The 19,809-nt window shown below is 38.1% G+C and overlaps 1 long non-coding RNA gene across 1 annotated transcript; it reads left to right on the forward strand.

The window, feature by feature from the left end:
• The first annotated feature begins 836 nt into the window (after nucleotides 1-836).
• Nucleotides 837-1,866, forward strand: LOC124159889. The gene is made up of 2 exons (XR_006865053.1): nucleotides 837-970; nucleotides 1,516-1,866. It is a non-coding gene; the product is annotated as an uncharacterized LOC124159889 (long non-coding RNA).
• The last annotated feature ends 17,943 nt before the right edge of the window (nucleotides 1,867-19,809 follow it).

Raw genomic sequence — 19,809 nt, forward strand, 5'->3', positions numbered from 1 at the left:
TCCGTCAGGCCTTCTGGGCCTGGAGTTCGACCGAATGGTCATCGGCAGATCGGTCGCGTCCGACCTCGTCGGCTCCTAGACAGCCCTGAGAAAAGACGTTCGATAATTTTCGGGCGTATTGTTAGGGCAACGACTCAAGGTAAATAAACAATCGGTGGACGATTGTTGAGCGTTTGTTCTTGTTGTTTGTTTGTTGAGCAATGGACGATTGTTAAGCGTGGACTTTTTTTGCAGTGAAGGTATCCATTGGTTTTACACCATGTGCAACAATTAAAATTTGCTTTCCCTTCGCAACGAAATTCATTGCAACCTAAACGATGCCTCCGTGCCATGGAAGCCGGCTTTCTGTGCAAAACCAGGGAAATTCAAATCTCCAATGAAAACCAACCTTAGCATCATGATTTCTAAAGTACGCACAGAAATGATAATACTACTTAATATGTTTTAATTTATACCGAGGGACATGAAATAAATTTCTCGTTGTAATTTTATGCATTTGTCATCTTGTTCCGAAGATTTGCCTCGAAATTTATAAATAGCCAGAGTGCATGTAATAGAACACAAATCGATTAATTTATAAAGCGATTGCGAGTGCTTAAAACTGAATGAACGGCGTTAATGCGTATGGGGTGAGTCACTTTCGCCACCCCCGCCTTCGCCGACGTTCTTTCGCTCCCTCCCCCTATATCCTCCCTCTCTCGTTCGCCCAACGACGCGTAAACCGAAACTCACCCGTCCGACTTCGTGATGCACTGCGACTCATTTTCAGTTCAACACTTTTTGACTCTGCCTTGGTCTATTCGTGCCAGGTTACACCCCCTACATTCCTTACCAATTCCCCGTCCTCTTACAGCTAAAAGCACGAAGCGATGCACCGCCCTCCGTTTTTCCCCTTGCATTAGTCCTCATTCTGTTGTAGTGAAGTTCGATTGGCGGTGAGAGATGGATGGCCTACTGCTGCAGAGTGGAGGTATGTCTTTAATTCGTGCCTAATATTCCGTGCTGCTTCCGCCTGTAGAATCATTGTGTTCTGCGCGTTAGTTACAAAATAACAATATACACCATGGCAATAAGATATAGTCAAAATCAATGCAGTTTTTGTCACACGTATTTTTGGGGTTTGGCTCTCTAGATCCTGCAGCAAGGACTGGTTACGCGATACATTATTACGTACAAACCAATATGTGAATGCTTGTGCCGAAATTGTACGTGAAACTTTACCAGTTAACCACCCATCTTTAACGAATGTATGATCGGAATATTGAATCTCTTCCAATTTTTTTTTTTTTACAAAATCGCGCCAGTTTTTTTTTCATGAGAACTGTTCAGAAATATACATGAACTTATAATAGCTAATCTATCACGAAATCAGGTTTTCAATAATGGCTTAAATTTGTATCCATAACATGCATTTCCGCTGTCACCATTCCTTCTTTTCATATAAGCGGATGTATAGTGTCGTGGGTGACATTTATTTTTTGGGCTATAACTTTAGGTTCATTTCTTGTATTCCAGATTTTACGAGAGAGGAGTGCATAGTTAAATTAATCAACTATTTGGAAGGAAGGAGGCTTAAAAACCATCTTTTATCGCTTCCTTTCAAGACGTCAGCAACACACAGCGTCGGCCACACTGTCAGCAGAATGAGTGTCTCAAGGAAATAATAAGGATGTTCCTGCTGTGTTACCCATGATAGGAGCGAGTGCTCATTAGTTATACGGTGAAGTGAAAGTGTCAAGTTTGTGTGGAAAAATTCATGGTCAGTAGTGTGTTGAATGTGAAGTGTTGGTGAATATGTGTGTACTTCGGGGAATCGCCGATGGACAGCTGAGCTCTGCCGCCGATGGACATGTCATCGAATGAAAGGTAGGGAGCCTTCTCCTCTTGCACCCAATGTGAAGCTTAAATATGTTGAGTTGTTGTTACTTGAAACCAGACTAGATGCTGCACCCGCTATTTTTTGACGATTACGCTAGTCGGCGTCTTTTTGAAAACGTAAAATTTTCCGTGATATTTGGTTTTATGGTTTGAGTTTGTGCTATTGTAGGATAGAATTGAAAAAATACAGATATTAAATTAGTTCAATTGATTAAAAATTCGATATTTGCCCTCAAAATTATTTGTGAAAATACATTGATTGGTAGAGGTCCTACTTATGTTAGTTTAACTACGGTGCCATGTGATAAGTAACTTTCTAAATCTCCGACACCATGTATTTTAATTATTATAAATTAAAAGATTCAGCAGACATACGTCATCCTTAACGGTTAAACGGTCAGTTAAAACTAAAGAAATCTTCCATGATTAAAGCACAAATGGTAGTATCCACACTATTTTATTTATCACTTAACCGACCATGGTTCCAAAACTTGGAGTCGTTTTCAAGTTTTTTTCACCTTGAAAATGACATCAAGTGTCGAAACCATGGCGCTTATGTGATAAATAAAATATTAAGGGCATTACCGTTTGTGTTTTAATCATGGATATATCATTATTCCACAAAATTAAGCCGGAAACGATTTTATACGTAAAGAAAGCTTAATTCTTAAAGTCTAAAAAGTTATGCGCATACCGAGTTGACATGGGTTTAGTGAAAGTTGGGTGGCAGAGAGTAGAACTGAATCACAGCATGAAAAAAGTGGGTTGACGTGAGTGACGCATTTAGTTGGGGGAAGTAGATAAGCTCCTTCCCTCTTCCCACTGCGCTCTCGTAACATAGGCGTGCTAACCCATGTTAGACAAGTGATTATGTGCGTACCCAGCGAGGGGCAGGGGGGGCAGCTGCCACCCCCCCCCCAGAAGCAAAAATCGCAAAAGTCTTTAAGCAAAATCAGCACTGAATTGAAACTAAAGTATTCAACAAATTTTCTTTAAACCCGCGAAAAATGATATGTGTTAGTATAAGATATGTAGCTAAAATAAAACTTTTTTTCAAGGAAACAATCTCATTAACTAATATAGCACTGTTTTAATTTTCTTGAAATGTTGGTTTCATTCACCTTTTCCACGCTAAAATGTCACAACTTTGCTTGCCCCCCCTTGTAATGATCCTGGGTACGCCCTTGGCAGTTACGTCGGCCGTCTAGCCCCTATTTGACTGGACCTTTGTTCGATTTCACCGACAGTGGATGGATGATTTTCTAGGGCTTTCTTATCTTCCTCTTAAATAATATAATACAAAAAGGTGCTAATTCTTTGAAATCAGGTAGCGTCATTTAAAAATGAATATTTTCCGTTATAGCTGGTGTAAGTGTTTTAATTAGTGGTATCGCGGGACTAATACTGAAAAGAATACGATTTGTCAGATTAGTTCAATTGTTATCGACACCATATTCATCTCTTATACTTCTTTGTGGCATTATGAAGCATTTTTAATGGCTAGACCTAGTTTAAGTACGATGCCATTGAATATATAGTAATATTTGCCAACTGAAGTGGGTTTCCTTACACTCCAACAAATTCAACACTTCTCCTTCGTTATTCTTAAGGATTAAATTTCCGTGAAAGCGTCAAGGAGAGCAAGTTATGCGCGAACCGAGTCGACATGAGTAAAAATGAAGGGGGAGAGAATTGAAAAACTGAATCATCGCAGGAAAAAAGTGAGTTGATGTGAGAGGCGTATTTAGTGGGGGGATATGGACAAGTTTTTCCCCCATCCCACTGCACTGTGAAAGCATATACTCGAAAACACATTTAATGTAGTGATCTTGGCTCCCATAAACACAAGCCACGCAAGATAACTTAAGATCTCGGCGCTATCGATTACTTCCATTTGTTTTCCAAAGATAAATCCCTCATCTCTTACTTATTCATGCACTCCACCAGTGGCGCCGACTCCATGGGACCTGAGGGGGCCCGAGCCCCCTCAAAAATTCCTTATGGGTGTGAGTTAAAAATTGTCAGACTTCTCGATTTTCCCCGGAGTGCCAGAGTGTCCAGATATCGAGATTCGAGTTATCAGGGTTCTAATGTTGATAATATGACTCTTCTTAAATGTTTAAAAAACTTAAAACTCGCTACTTATAAAATTTCCCGGGGCAAGATCCCCAGTTTGGGTCCCCCCAATATTTTTTGTAAGTTGGCATCACTGCACTCTACAGGAGTTAAATACTTCGAAAGCGTATCGGAACTGAAGCAAAATCAGTGCATTCTTATAATACGTTCTAATTTACGTTAGCACGTTCAACCAAGCAAAGCTCTCTGTCAGTTTGACTCAAGCTAAAGGTTTACACATATCTAAATAGGCTCTCTCATCCACTCAATTTTACGATGACTAATACGACTGATTTATGCAATACTGATAAGCAAACCTTGCAGGACAAGCCGCTTCCGTGTTACTGGTGAAAAATTTAGCAACACTATCATGCACAAAGACGTTTCTTTAAATCCACGAACCCGTTTAATAAACAGAAAGTAATAGAAAATCACTACGGTGGGGGTAACTATAGTGTGAAATTGGCGAGCGATGATGCTGAAATCATATAAATAATACCCAGACTACTTTTTCTTGCCGTATAGACGCATTATGATGTCGAAAATTGGAGTTTCTTCGATCGTCAACGGTTCCACCAATATTTTACGCATATACACCACCTCAGAACCAAAAAGAAATGGGCAGAGCTCCTAGAGAGCCTAGAGCCTAGCTTGCACCATTAATTGACTCTTACGGTGACTATCTTTTCGGGACAATGTAACAAAAATTTATAATTATTTCAGCAAAATATGTTTAAACTAATGCAATATGCCATTTTTAATACGATTAATAAATAATAAAAGCAACGAATCTAACGAATTTATTGATTTTGGCCATGGAAAACTAGTCAATTAAGATGTGGCATTACTTACCTCAAGAACGAAGCGACGATGAAGACCAACCATCTATACTGCCCTCAATGTGAGAAATCGTATCCATCAGAAGCTCCTTATATATTTTTCTTGAAGTATTACATTTCCCAGAAAAATTGTATCTGGAGTTGATAATACTGCTACTCGTGATAAATTACTCCTGTACATTATGAATCCGTAGCTTCAATAACATGTTCACGCACCTTAGTCATTTCCGCTGCTTCTTTTCTTCGTATTTCTGTTGATTGTATTATTTATCGCACTCCATCCTCGCATTCCCACGGAATGAGGCGGTGACTTCAATGAACGCATACATGGCGGAAGTAGCCCAGAATAATATTTTAAACCTGCACAAATATGATTTCAGCGAAAGGACTGTTGGTGAGGGAATGGGGGGTGTGTTTGCGGAGAAGGAGAGGGGAAGTGTTGGATTGGAAGTGACAGTTGAATGCAGATTTAAGAAGATCGTTTGACTGTTCTTCCTTCATGGAGAAATGCGATGACGTCTTCTGCAATCGTACTGACCTTCGGATATGTTTGGAATATTCTGGAACATTGTTCCACGTGTATTTTAATTGTTGGCTGTTTACGAAATTTCCCGCCATGCATTCAGCGCCACCGTTGGAACAAATCTTTTTTTCCCTCACAAAAATTATTTACCGTGGGATGTAGTTTTTATAATAATATCGAATATCACCATTTATTAAGTCATTTTTTCGGATAACATTTTAAATAACCACACATTTACGATCTTATGTGGTTTTCGGACTTTTAATTGCTTTATAAAGATAACGGTTCGAATGTATCGTGACGTCACGGCTATTCGTCATGTGACCAAGTGTGTGTGTGTCAGAAGGCCGTCCCCCACTCTGGATTTCACTTCGCGGCAAGCAGTCTTGGGGTTAAGAGGTGAGTACCTAAGCTATTATTTTGGTGATACGTTTCATGTCATTGCCCATTCATTTTCAGTTTCCTAAAGTCGAGTAGCATTATAAAAATGGATTTATTCAAATTTAAGTTAACGTTTTAAGACTATTATTTTGAAAAAAAGCTTTTTTATTAAGCCATCTATCTTCACCTTTCAGCGTATGATACCATGTGGAGAATGTGCCTTTGTTTAAGTTAGCCGTAATGTTTTAAAGCACGCCCATGATAGAAAAATCTCAGTTTTAAATCCTGGTATTATTTTAGCACGCCACTTGAGAGATTTAATGGGACCATTACTCCATTAATTAACTAGTTTGATCCCCCTTTTATATGTGCGAATGTAATAGTTTTCGAGTGTAAGATGTGTTACTTCTGATAAATGACATTTCTATCCGGACTGTCTCAATTTGAAGTGCTATAGGTAACCGGAGAGTAAGTTTATTATTTTGTTTACCGTGTTTCAACCTATTATATCCAAATATCAATTCTAACCTTTATTTTGCTGGAACTATGTTCTTTATTATGAAGTAGCGTACTTTTCGTAATCCAGTAACTAAACCGTATTATGAAGGTCAAACGGAGGAATGTAAACGCATGGCCGTTAATTCGGGGTGCTATTAAAGTTGCTGAATAGTGAATCATTCCCGCCGCACTGTGTCGTTAGTGATTACGTGCACTGACATGTCAAAATTATGTCATAGAGATTGCTTCAGATGCTTGTCACTAACCCACATTTGACCTTCATGAATTCCTTTTTTTAATAACACCTCCGTTGTTAGTTATTCGATTAATAGTTCTAAAATATATTTTAAAAACTTTACGTGATATTTGAGTCTAAGTAACTGCAATCCGCCAATTTCACTACGATATTGCAAATATGCCATATTTCGAGCTTTTATCAGTTCTGTGTTAACTTTCCACAGTGTATCCACTCCTTTATAATTGGTAATTACATTTGATGAGCGATTCTCCCACAATGTGGATAGGTGAAAAAATATTTGCGCACGACATTGGATATATAACGTATATGTTCACTCGGCATTTCCTTTCTTCCAAACGTTTCCCTTTCGATGTCGTTAGCATGAACTCCTGTTGTAGCCTCCCATTGCGCCACCATCCTTAAACAATGCTTCTTGTTAGCTATAATCTTTTAGTGTTTCAATATTTCCATCCTCTAGCGCGAACTTTGTTTTAATTATTTTCAGGTTTCCACATAATATTGGGGTAGCGGATCAATTCCGTGAAATTGGTGGGGTTTTGTGGGAGTTGCGATGAGATTACATGGAAGGGGAAGCCTGGGGAAAATATGGTAAGTCAATATTACTCACTTTATGAACAATATTTTATATATCTTAAATCATTACGGTGCACCGACCTTTAGTTCCTTTTTGCTTAATTTTTTAGCTACAGGCTAACAAAACCGTGTGTAGTTCGAAAAACATAATTTCTTTTGGAATGATCATTATGTAATGAATGATTTTTTAATAATGTTTTAGGTGACATTAGGGTTTTATGTTATCAATAATCAGGTATATTACTGGTTTGATACTACGAGGCGATTCTGCCTATGTCGGCAATCACGAGAAATTCGGAAGAAACTATACTCAGGATAGGAAGTAGCTGTTTTCGTCGGTCATGTTCAATTTTGTGTGATTACATTCGAATATTATTTAATGGTATCTCGTGGAGAGCGATACAGTATCTCAAATGATTTTACCTTTTGCCACTACACATCCCATGCATGATTAGAATTCTTTTGCTCACCATTTATGATTTCAAAAAGTTTTCTGTGGCGAATGTGAGCCTGAGGAATAAGCGTCAAATGCGTAGGTAATTTTTGGATTTATTTTCGAAATAAACGAAGTATAAACTTATTCATGTATACTTTCGCCGTCTTTTCAAGTGACTTCAAGAGGAATTCGGTATGTAAATATAAATCTCATTATTTGAATCAACTCATCGCGATTTATGACACTTGATATTTTTGCAGACAGTATATCTGCTCATCATCATCATAAGAAGTCTAAGAGTTGTTTGACGCAGCTCTCTATTCCACTTCTCTATCCGCTGGTCTTTTCTTAGTGCCATATTTCTTCCCTTTTGGATTCTAGATAGCCGGTCCCATATAAAATCACTCGTGGCTGTCCCTTACCTGGCAAATGCTTAGACATTCGATTTATTCTATTCCATTCTGTAGTCTATGAGCAGCCTTTGAACCAAAATTGCTTCTGTTCCATTGCTTTTTATAATTCGGAATTGGTCTCCATCCAGGAATTCTTTTCTACCTTATATTCTCGTGTAGATGACTCTCGTCAGTTTCTTCGATGTGTCGTTAGTCAAATGGGCCTAAGATCCTTACACTTCCCTGGGCTATCATCTATTTCTGGAGCCTTATTTTTTCGCAGGTCTCATATTGCAGCGTTAAATTCTTAAGATGCTTGCCCCCATGCCATCCTTTTCTACTTCAATTTCTTCACGCTAGTTAAAAACATTTTGGGCTATGTCGCCGCATCAATTTCCGGTAGATCCAAACGTTTCGATGCTGGTCGCTTTTTCAAGGAAATATGAAGTAGGAAATTTTATTCATATATATATTTATCTATGCCAGAGGGTGGGAAATGGGAGGGGGAGGTTGGAAGAGTAGATTTTTCGGTGTTTTTCAGAATTACGGGTTGTCATGCACGACTTATTTTAAGGCCGGCGCGGCGCCTCTGTTATAATTGTTGCTCTCTTCCTTAATTGTTTCAAGGGCATATCCGACGAGTCTCTCTGTTTAAAACCTTTCACTTTGGTTAGAATTTTTTTTCTTTCGATTGCGTAGCCCAGCGCTGCATGTTCGCCCACCTCGGACTTAGTTGACTGTCCAAGTCGAATTGCTCTATGGTGTTCCTTTAGGCATGTTTTCACTAACCTGCCTTTTTCCCCGATGCAGTTCTTCCCACAGGTTTGACAGGGAAGGCGGTAGACCCCTTCGATTTATAGTGGAGTTCTATCCATCAAGGTTTTTAAGAGATGTATTATGTGCACTTATTTTATATTGGATACTGTGGATTTCTTCTTCTTCTTTCGGCAGGATATTCTTATGCAGAAGTTTTTATTATTTCGTCATTATTCTCTTGTATCTGGGGATTGGGTCTCAAACGATGTTTTGATAAGGGATTTCCGTTAGTAGTTGATCCATCTTCTTATCGTAGTCCTCTTTCTCTAGGATGTCCGTCGCGTTGCCTTAAATCACCATGCTGTCGTTTTGTTTTAATTTTTTGACGTCTTCTCTCTCTGCCATGATGATATTATGCTTTTTGATTTTGCTTCTCATTCTGAGGATTCGTCAGGACCTTCATTCTAAATCTATTGGTTGGCTCGCCATCCGCAACCCGGTGGACGCACTCGGTGGCTTAAAGCTCAGTCGCGAGCTTGCTTTGCTTCCTTATTTCTACATTCTGGCGCGTAGCTAAGAATTCTCTTCAGTTGGAGCTTGGTTGCTATGCGGGTTGCATTAGGCCGGCGATTATATTTCAAAACTCTGATTTAAGAATCCGTGGTCTCGAAACATGCGAATTGGTGATAAAATATTTTTTATCATTCAATTTTGTAAAAGAGGCATTCTTAACAGCAACATAATCTATGCAGATGACTCAGGGAAAATTTAATACAAGAGTTTTTTAAACGAAAAAAGTTATTCAGCTAAACGTAGCCTCCGAGGAAATCCGCATTGCGAAAAATTTCACATCACACTAAGTAAAAATAGGAGCGGTGGTGCCGAAAAATTCCAAAACGCGTCCTCCAGGGAAAGCAATTATGTCAAATTAATATGCACTTCCAGTGTAATTAGCCCACCTTACACACATACGCGCGGAATGCAACCAACCGAAAGTCAATCTACAAAATGTGGCATTAACTTCGTCGTAGCTGATTGTCAAAACCAAGATCACTTATATCCAGTACATATTTCAGCACCCACATGTGGTCATAGGAACAGAGAGTTGGCTTACTTAAGGTTATAAGTGGCAGCGAAGTTTTTCCTACAGGATATAAAATATACGGATGCGATTGACGCGATATTACAGGTGGTGGAGTTTTTCTACAAGTAAAATCACATTTACCCATCACCGCCCATGAAATAATACCATGAACCGCCCATGAAACTGACGTTGAAATAATAGGTGTACGGCTTATAATTAAACGACGAAACAAAAGGTGTATGCTCTTTCAACCCTTTCTCGACCGGATTGCTTCTGGGAGACATTAAATTTAGAGATTTCTCATTTAAAAAAAGTAAGAATAGACGACCAAATCATAGTAACTGTGTCAGCTACATATTTCGCCATTAAAATTACAGCAAAAAATAACAGGTAATTTAAATTTTTCCTGAATTGAGGTGAAAATCTATAAATTTTTGTTGTTAATTAGAAGCAACATTGGATTGCTATTAGTTAATAGACCTTCAAACTCCAAAGTTGATATTATTTACCATTCGTAAAATTAAACTTCCGCATTTACTTTGAGAGACAACAAAAGTGTAATAATTATTGGAGGAGATTTTAAGCTCCCATCTATAATTGAGGATCCTTATATTATAAAACCGAATTCAAGGAGTGGAGAAATCTTACTAAACGCACTAGAATATTACTCACTTGCAGAAGTAGTTGACAAGCTTACGATGGGAAATAAAATATTAGACATTTTAGCAGTAAGGCATCCTAAGTTGTTAAAAAAAGTCGATTTTATGGGCAGGATATGTGATCACATTAATTTTTACAATCTTAAAAATTGTAGTAGAGGCGTCTGTAAAACCAAAAAGGAATATTTATTTATATAATAAATGCAACTTCATTAAATTTGGCGAAAGACTTAATCAATCATGCATGACTTTGTGGCTAAAGCATAAAATAATATACAGAGGGAAGGTAATACATGCTTATTTCAAGTAGTTTGTGCCACAGGTTGCACCTTTCTTATAGATAATATTTTAGAAATGTTTGTCTGAAGGAAAGATGCCAATAGACTGGAAAATCGCAAACGTTACACCGTTGTTCACCATGACACAGGGAAATATCGACCAATTTCATTAACATCGAATTTAGGAAAAATACTCGAAAATATCATTGTTAGCAATATCATGACTTTCCTGGACAATCGTAACTTCCCACATGGTTGTCAGCGCCGCTTCCGGAAAGGTAGATCTTGTGCCCACCCAGGCCCTTAAAAAATATGCAAGCTTTTTTGTACTGTCTCATTGTCGCGTTCGTTTTGTATTATGAGGTATCCTTGTGCACCCCCTCAGAACAAAATCCTGGATAATGCCTTGCTTGTGCCCCTCCTCCAGAAAGAAATCCGGGATCTGCCCCTGATTGATAGATTTTAAGAAAACTTTTGACATGGTACCTCACAGCAAACTTTATACAAATTACTGTCATGCGGGCTAAACGAAACAGTGGCAAGTTAGATACGCGACTTTCTGAGTAGTCGTAAACAAACAGTAGTTCTTTACGGAATTAGCTCTGATGAAGTTACAGGTACTGTTGGGGAACAAATTATCCCAACAGAGTTTGAGCCGCCACCGAGGGAGTCATTTTCTGCCTTTGAGCCTTAAAAGTAATTTCACCGTATACATAACAAAATTCAACAGGATGGCTCACGCACTATCTAGGCCTGATTAAAGCTAAGCCACTTCTCAGCGATTACATTGTAATAAGCTGTAATTTCCTACGAGCAACAAAATTCTCAAATTATATTCAGAGAAAACAAACATCTTCACGTACCGACAGCTGGTGTGAAGTGCTGATGTGAAGTGGCAGCTGAGTCAGCATAGCTTTGGACAAAACGATAGGATTTTACAATTTTAAACATATTTTGACAGGATAGGAAGACGTGACATCGTAGGACAACATGTTTTGACAGGAAAGTTTTATTTTCACTCGCTCATGCTATCACGACATATAAATGAATTAAATTACTGCTTTCGTAAAAGCAAAAACATACATTAAGCTGTCCTAAGGAAACTAGATGTGATAGAAAGAATCTAAGCACAGATTCGGAATCAGCGCCAAAAGTAAGTTCAAGATCATTAACAGCGTCTCGAGAATAAAATCTATGTTGACCAGTGATACCTAAGCAATATTCACTTTAAAAGGCTTGAGTGCGTCAATTGCGACTGAAAGTTTCCTCAATGGTATGCAGTTGATTGCTTCAGATTTAATTTACGAAACACAATTTTCGAGGTAAATTCCATAGATCATAGAACAAAATTAAAATTTTATTTTTTCCTATCCAGTGACAAAAAAACTTATATTTTCTGCAATTTGATACCTAACTTTCTTTTCAATTATTTGAAAACCAATTTTGTAAAATTAAAACAATGCATGACATTTTGGTGTAAAAATAACCCTCCCTGTTGCGTTTCTCCGAGTAATACACGGTACTTCAATTTTTATTCATCCTTCGCAATATTTCCACTTCTGTTAAGCCTGCCTCCAACAAGCTGACAACTTTTTTCGCCTGCTGACAATGGCATCTTAAATCAAGATAGGAAAATATCCTTCTCGATCGAAAGAAAACCGCGTTCTGGCAATGTGCACGGCAGTCCTTCCGGAAAAGCTAAAAATTCTTCAAAATCAACTGCATTCAAAAATACGTGGCCCATCGAATCTTCTCGTTGACTGTTTTGTTTACCTCGAGGGAAAGCTTGCTTTGGCCCGTAGTGTTTTTTTTCGTTTCGTTCAGAAAGGCGAAGGAAGGGGGAGAGGAGCGTTCCCAATGTGCGCACATGATGCCATCGAATGCGCCACAATTCTACGGAGTTCATCCACTGTAGGTACTACTCAGTAGTCGGTCGTGTATTTGGGCAACGAAGATAGGGAATGGTTTGTCTTGTTTGAATTTCCCTCAGTGACTAAAGAATAACAACCCACTGGAAAGGAAACCCTCTATCCCGCGGAGCGGTAGTGGCGGCATAAATTTTGTTGGGATACTCTTTCCCCCATAGTACATTAAGTGTTCCGCAAGGAAGCGTAATCGACCCACTTTCGTTCATAGTATGCATTATAATGACCTCTGTTCTCAAATTAGCAGTAAAATACGTTTATTTTCTGACGTTTTGAAACGTAGATAGTCATCATTTTAATGCATTCGTTAAAAAATGCTATATTAAATTTTTACAGAGTAATCCGCATAGGCAAAATTGATGTCAAGATTGCCACTTTTTATAAATTAAGAAAGTTCGACTACTTCAGTTCGAACCCTCCAAGAACTTAACTGCAACTACCGCGCACAGAATAGACATACTTAGCTACGGAGTCACATGTTAGTGTCACATAAACACACATAAACACATTTATTAAACAGTACTGTCACAGTACGACTCACGTGAGTCGAAATTTTAATCTAAAGATGGCAAAAACCTCGCCACGTATCCCGAGAGAAAACCTTCCGACGGCACAACGTGAGGGTGGTCGTGAGCTACCTCAGTGCATCCGCTTCCGCTAATCTTAATTCTGATTGTGGTTTTTCTCGTGGAATCTGACTCCAGCTTCGGTTGCTCAGTCGCGTCCGCGTCCGTCCTCGTCGGGTCTTGATGCCGTTAAGGCAAAGATAAGAGGTTGCTTCATGCGCCAACCTTCCAAGTTTCCACCGAACCGGCCCCATCTGTTAAGTGGTACTCGTTGTCTAAATACTGTTGAAAACGACAGTAGCTTGAAAATGGCTTTGTGTGCCGAAACCTCGGTCGGTCGAAATAGGCGTGTGGAAGAAGAACTATGCGATGTCATTATGTTATATTGTTTTTTCGTTAAATTATTAAAAAAGCGAAAAATTTCACTCCATTCAAAAGCACGAAAAATGATTGAAGATTTTAAGTACCCTACTTCAAAAAGATAGTGACATACCAAAAATCAGCGGAGAGTCCCACTGGATCAGAAACTGCGGTCTCTGAGGGTGGAGGCAATCAGCTGGTTACCATGAGACGAGGCAGACGGCGACCGTTCTTAGAGACGAGGGCAACCTTAGCGCAATAGCGACGGCCGAGCAGAACAAGCACGAATGTTTCAGCCATATTTTAAGGAAAAAACACGGAACAGCCAGCGACTTAGCTTAACAGAATCACCCACGGAGGAAAGAATCAAGTATATATCAAAGAGGATCCTGAAGGTTGTCACCTACCGCCCATTTTAAATAGGCTTCCAAAAGTATAGATAGGTCGCCACTCGCGTCGCTGATGGATAAAGTGATCCGATTTTCACGGGGAAATAAGGGATAATTAGGGGTGTCTACCGAAATTTACATTCATGATGGTGTGATCTATCAAGTCCGTAAATTTTCAATGCTATTCCTACACATTCCAATTACCAGTGGCGCAGCGAGGGGGGTTTTGGGGGATAACCCCACCCCCCCCAGAGCTCAGAGATATTTTAAAGTTTAATCCATTTTACTGATTTGGATCAGTATTACTTATAGAATAGTGATAAGATTTATCAAATTTCCCTCAGAAAGCCGTAAAACTTACCATTTTGAACCATTATTCTTCAAATTTTTCTGGAGGAGCGTCTCCGCAACTCCTGCTTACCCTGGTGGGTATGCAATACCCCCACACCCGCAAGTATAGTTGCGCCTAAAACCCTCCCTAGCGTTAATTCCTAGCTGCGCCCCTGCCAATCACAGACATCACACTGCAAAATATTGGAATAAAGTGGGGGGCATTGCCCTGGTAACTGCTCCGCGGACATTTTGGAAAACGCGGATTAAAATGCGTCCGAACAGAAATGCGCCTTCTTTAGGATGTAATTGGCCCTCTTCCAAGCACTCCCCTTGGATAGAATACTCCGTGAGAGCCAAAAGCGTCCGGACGTGTACGTTCGCAGAGCCCGGGCCCTGAAGACGGGAGCAGGATGGCTCCCGAAACTGTTGTCATCCAAATACAACCAACGCAGCTGAGGAACCTGAAAAATCAGCACTGACCATGAGCAACGCCGCGGAAACCTACGCCAGAATTTCATAATTATTTTAATTACATAAGATTGTCCCTCCCCTAACTGACAAGGGGAGACCACGTACCTTATTCCGCCTTTTTCAATGCCGTATTTTTTATGGCATTCGGAATGGCGAACACATCTCTGAGCTGTTAATGGTTCCATTGAATGGGCCTTAGTTTAGCTGTAATTAATTAATTTCCTAGCGGTATTTTTATCAAGCGTTATATTATTCCAAAATAGCACCATCTTATTATCAGGATTCGTTGGTCTAGTGGTGAGTGCATCTGGCTCTCTCAAGAGGGGCCTGGCTTGAATGCTATGTCACGGCAGTACCTATATTTCGTAGTTTTCATTTAGAAAATACGGCGATAAGTTTTTCACTAATGTTAATTGCATCAAGCATAGGCATTAGAAATTTTTTTATAGATATAGATAAGTATAAAACATAGATAAGTAGATATCTAAAAGACATCTACAGTAGATATTAAATAGACATCTACAGTAGATCTAATAGACATCCACAGTAGATATCTATTAGACATGCTGCTGTTTTGACAATAATATATCTAATAGATATCTACGATAGATGTCTATTAGATATCTATTTATCTATCTGTATATATCTAATAGATGTTTATTTTCTGTGCGGGGCTTGCATTGTGGGAGTATTTAGATGTAGATTTAGGTGAATTTAGGTGATCGAAATAAAAAGGTATTTATTACATTTTTGTGGTATTTACGTATGAGCTCTGTAAAATGTCAACACACCATCTACGTAATATCGAGGTGACCCTAATGATTAGTGATTGATAAAATGGATGGATTTTCCAATCCTTCACATTTTAATTCTTACATTTTCCTATTTAAGAAAAATGCTTTGTTGCATATAATTTGAATTAAACATTTAAAAAATAATAAGTATTTATACTTAATTCCATTCTATTTTACTTACCTCTGCAGTGGTGGCAATTGTAAGGTGGGGGTATTTTTTACTCATTTTGAAGGATGGGTTTATGGATTTTTACAAATGCGCTCATATTTTTTTTTGTGTTTTCAAGTAAATAATTTTCTTTCCGCCAACAACAATTCATATAATCTTCCTCTTATGTTTCAGCAGAATTTTTCATACTACCCTAATGTTGGGAGTTCAAAAATGGCATTTTTACTTTGCGATGCACAAAATAGAGGATATTAGTTCTAAAGAATTTCACAGCACAGAGGATACTCATGATTGCAGAGGTGAAGCAAGTTGAGTGACATTAGAGCATATACACTGAAAACAATCATAAAATAACTACAGAGTAGTTAGGGTTCTATTTGATTAAAATTATCCTTTGGATCATTTTTTGTTTGTAGTAAAAATAAAAATCTTCGTTTAAGTGGGTTTTTGTGTAAAAAATTAAAAGGGCTTCTTAGAATATGGGTGATACCATAAAATGTAGCTCTATGATCCAAAAATTTTCATTGGAGATCCAGAAGCAACTACTCACGATTGCCCAGGAAATGTACTGGAATGTTAGTTTGAAATTCACCGCTTGACATAACAATGAGCTGAGTTCTTCGTATACCACCATATAAATAGCTTCAGGTTAATAATCTATTGTATGTGAATGATAAATCTTACAAATTAAAGAAGTTTTGACCCAAGGAACGCAATTATTTGTAATAATGTACATTGATAGTTTCATTTTGAATCGCGGATCAAACTTCTCATACATTACTATTATGCTCCATAAAATTTTATGGAATGTATCTAACATGCTTGTGATAATCTACCCTAGCTGAAAACCCAGGACCTCTATGCTTCCAATCCCGACTTCTCTGCAGTTGTCAAAGTCCAAGCCTCGCTCCCATGGAGTTACATGATCCATGTGACATTAACTATTTATGTATATCAATAAATGAAGTGAGATGTACCCGGGGTAGTAGCCACTCGGAAAAAATTTTGGTGAGAGGGGGCTGGCTGACGTCTCCTCTTGCTTACATGCTTCAGTCTTTTCTTCTAATGGTTTACTCCGTTGCTGTTACTAACATTTTCAGGAGGCTCTTTCCACCAACTTCCCCTTTATATTTTTATACGATAAGCAATAGTGCATCCCACATACATCGCTTATGCACGGATGTACCAAGTTATGGTTGTCCTCTGCTAAGAATGTTTCTTCAATAATATTTTTCATGAGGTTGTTGTGGCTGAGTGAGTTTTCAATGAGTTTTTATTTTATTGTTCTCATTAGTTCTTTTTCTCCATGGTATTCGTGTAGTGCTTGCTCATCAGATTGTCGGTCCAGCTAGTTCTTATAAACCTTCTACTTATCCACATTACTGCTGCTTCTATTATTCTAACTCTTCCATGGTATCCATGTGTCTGAATTTCTAGAATTGTTTCCAGATTTACTTCATAGTATCAACACTACCGTTGCTATTTGTAATACTTACTTAGTGTGACTAGTTGTATTTCATTTCGTTTCATCTGCAGCTGATAAATTGAAGGAAATATCCATCATGGGTTCCGAGGATATGTACTGTCACTTTCAAAATTTTTCAGACAAAGTGTGTGATGCCACTTCCATTCTTCGAGGAAATTTAGTTTCCCTTAATCCTTTTATTTTGATGTATGCCAAAAATGTGCATGAAGAAATTTGAGAAAAGCTAAATGACAACTTTTAAAATATTTAAATATGTATAGCAATAATTTTGAGGGTCATTTAATGAATTTTTTATGCATGGTATCTTACGCAAAGCCTCAGCTTCACAAGTAACCAACAAGGAATCAATCCACAATGATTTGATAGTGAAAGAGTGGGATTTTTAAAAATCAAGGTGCTTATTTTCACAGAAATGCAAAAAAATTAGAATTTGCTTTTAAACCACAGTTTTGCAAAAAAGAATTTGGGAAATTTTATTTTATTTGCAGTGGGTGTATACCTACCCATACTGAAATTTTTATCAAAATTGAGACTTTTGGGAAAAACGTTCCTTGAATTGTGGTGGAATGCCATATTTTAGAAATCTAAATCCCAAATCTCATTTAATTTTTTGCTCTCTCCCTATGCGCAAGCGATCCCTGGATGTGAGAAGAAGAATGAGGGCTATTCTTAAGAAGAGAAGAAAAATGGAGACCATGGCCTTGCGGGACCTCCAATGCTATTTTTTAGATGTTATTCAAAGGAATTTTACTTAATTTTTTAATTTACATTTCTGTTTTTTTTTTCAAATTTCAGCAATTAGTTCCCAGGATTTGAACATCATTCATTGATTTGAGTTTAAGGCCGAGAGGAGTGCAGTTCTCCTCAGATGCAGAGCATTTGTGTATCGTTTCATGAAGCTGTATCAGGTAACCTTGAACGTGAAATGGTAAATTAGATGACATCTAAACCCCACAACTGGAGTAATTATGAACTCTAGGTAGCAAAAGTACACCAATACAAATGCATTGGCTCAAAGGAGCAAACATAATAAAGGTTTCTAAACAGTGCTGAAATAAAGGTACCAGAAAGTGCACTTAAAAGGTATTAGGTCTTAGGAAGACACAGAATGCATTCTTCAGCAGGAAATTCACCTTGGTAATTTCATGTACTTGTATTCATTATTTTTTAAAGGTATTCGGGTGGGATTTGTACAAACACAATGTATTGCTAGTGTGGAGAATGAAGAAAGAATACGTAGCTTAGGCCCCGAAGATTGAAGACATCGAAGGGGGCCTCGAAGAATGAAGAGGGAAGATAAAGTGTGTGTGTATCGGGAATGAGTGTACATTGATAATCCCTCGCCTGAACTGAGTGTGCTTTTTTGTACTTAATTGTAATATGTCTGTAACTCTTTCCCTTCCAGCCATGAAGATTGAAGACATCAAATTGAGCTCGAAGAACGGCAAGAATCCGATTGCGCGTGTTTTTTTTTATCTATCGTGTGATTTTGTGCGATATTTTTCTGCGTGTGATTATTTATATTTGCATGTGCTGCGAGTATTTTTCTGTTGCGTCGCGTTAGGGCATGCATGTTAGTGTTATTTATTTATTTGTTTGTGCATGCACTAATCTTACCTCTTCACAGATTCAAGCCATCGCTGGACTCCAAGGAAGGAAGAGTGGAAACTGCACGAAGAAGAGGAGATTGAAGACGCAAGTATACACAGAAGATAGAAGAGGAGCATCGTAAGAAGACGTGTGCGATATTTGCGGCTTAGTATTGGGCCCTTCTGGCCAATGAATAAAAATTTGCGTAAGGCTAGGCGTTTTTTGCGTGCGTTAGTTTTAGTTTTTTGTGCCGTGGTTTTGCATTACATATTCCATTGCGTCATGCAGGAATGTGGCTGTGGCTAGGTAGGAAATTTATGATTTTCTATTGATGCCATTGCCACGTTCTTATGTGCTGCTTTGGAGTAGTGCAAATCCTCGGAAGGGTTATTTAATTGTGTATGTACTAACCCGTTCTCTTTAGGTGCGAGTCATCGCTGGACATGATGATAAGGAGAAATAAGACACTTAGAAGAAGATGGGATGGTGCACCTTACCGAGCCGGCTTCTTATGGCTCTACATGATTTGCAGCAGATAAGGAGCAGTATGATCTCATAATATTCATTCAAATTCGGTTCATTTTTCCCATATAAATTTTTAAATTAATGAGTTGCATGAGTAAGTTCAATTTTAATTCATTAACGGAGTTCACTCAAATTCTAATTTGCCCATAATGCCCTTAAAATTAGCAAATAAACTTAATATGCCCCTTAATTTTGTCATTGACTACTTACCTACTTTAAACATTCTAAATGGTACTTAGTGATTGCAGGTGATATTTCATTGAACTATCAACTTTGAATTGATAAGTTATAAAAAAATGTTCCAATGGCCAAAATACTTTTTATTCTTTGTGCTTACATATTTCTGAATGACTCATAATCACACATAAACATATTTTCTTTACAAATGTTTTTTGAGTCTCATTCACTTCAAAATATCACCTCTCTTAAGAGTCTCCGCAAAAAATTTTCATATTATAAAGCAGTCCAAATAATTTTTATTTATAATTTGTTTCGAATTATCTGCTTATTCATTATAAATTTTGTTTTCC

The sequence above is a fragment of the Ischnura elegans genome, chromosome 5, assembly GCF_921293095.1.
Source record: "Ischnura elegans chromosome 5, ioIscEleg1.1, whole genome shotgun sequence".
In the NCBI taxonomy this organism is placed as follows: Eukaryota; Metazoa; Arthropoda; class Insecta; order Odonata; family Coenagrionidae; genus Ischnura; species Ischnura elegans.